Below are 942 nucleotides of genomic sequence, written 5' to 3'. Positions count from 1 at the left end.
CCTTGGTGAATTCCCAATGTAGTTGGCTTGCTCCTGACTCCCCTCTGCTTCTTCATTCACTCCTTCTTGGATTGTTGATGAAGATGAGATTGCTGCTACTTGGTTCCTCTCCATCTTCTTGGTGAGGTCAGCCAGCTGCTGGGTAATGAGCTTGTTTTGGGCCAACAGAGTATCTACATTGTTTAGCTCCATCACTCCTCTTGTGTTCCCTCTTTCGGAAGTATAGAAGTAGTCGTTTTCTGCTACTGTTTCAATAACATCTATGGCTTCCTCAATGGCCTTCTTCTTGTTCAAGGATCCTCCAGATGAATGGTCCACGGCCTTCTTTGACTCATAGGATAGCCCTTCATAGAAAATGTGCAGCTGCACCCATTCGTTGAACATGTCAGGTGGACACCTCCTTGTTAAGTCCTTGAACCTCTCCCATGCTTCATAAAGAGTCTCACCATCTTGTTGCCTGAAAGTTTGAACCTCAGCTCTCAGCCTATTGATTCGTTGAGGAGGGTAAAATCTTGCTAAGAATTTGTTCACCACATCCTCCCAAGTTGTCAAGCTCACCCTTGGAAAAGATTCCAGCCACTTGGCTGCCTTGTCCCTGAGTGAGAAAGGAAATAAGAGCAGTCTATAGGCGTCAGGATGAACACCATTAGATTTCAATGTGTCACATATTCTCAGGAAGGTGGTCAAATGTTGATTGGGATCTTCTTGAACACCTCCTCCAAACGAACAGTTGTTCTGAACAAGGGTGATGAGCTGTGGTTTAAGTTCAAAGTTGTTGGCATGGATTGTTTGCTTTTGGATGCTACTTCCACAATTGCCTGGGTTTGGATTGATGTAAGAGCCCAAAACTCTTCTATCCTCCCCAGCATGATTTGCTCCACCTCCTCTGCCATGGTTGTGAGTCTCTTCTTCATGATGATTTTCCATGTTTTCTTCCATGTT

The 942-nt window shown here is 44.8% G+C and overlaps 1 non-coding gene across 1 annotated transcript; it reads left to right on the top strand.

Annotated features, from left to right (window-relative positions):
• The first annotated feature begins 382 nt into the window (after window positions 1-382).
• Window positions 383-486, top strand: LOC148580346 (small nucleolar RNA R71). The gene has a single exon (XR_015899654.1). It is a non-coding gene; the product is annotated as a small nucleolar RNA R71 (small nucleolar RNA).
• The last annotated feature ends 456 nt before the right edge of the window (window positions 487-942 follow it).

The sequence above is a fragment of the Arachis ipaensis genome, chromosome B10 (assembly GCF_059453495.1).
Source record: "Arachis ipaensis isolate K30076 ecotype BB chromosome B10, ASM5945349v1, whole genome shotgun sequence".
Classification (NCBI taxonomy): Eukaryota; Viridiplantae; Streptophyta; class Magnoliopsida; order Fabales; family Fabaceae; genus Arachis; species Arachis ipaensis.
The sequence above is the reverse complement of the archived record's forward strand: the minus strand, read 5'-3'. Positions and strand labels throughout refer to the sequence as shown.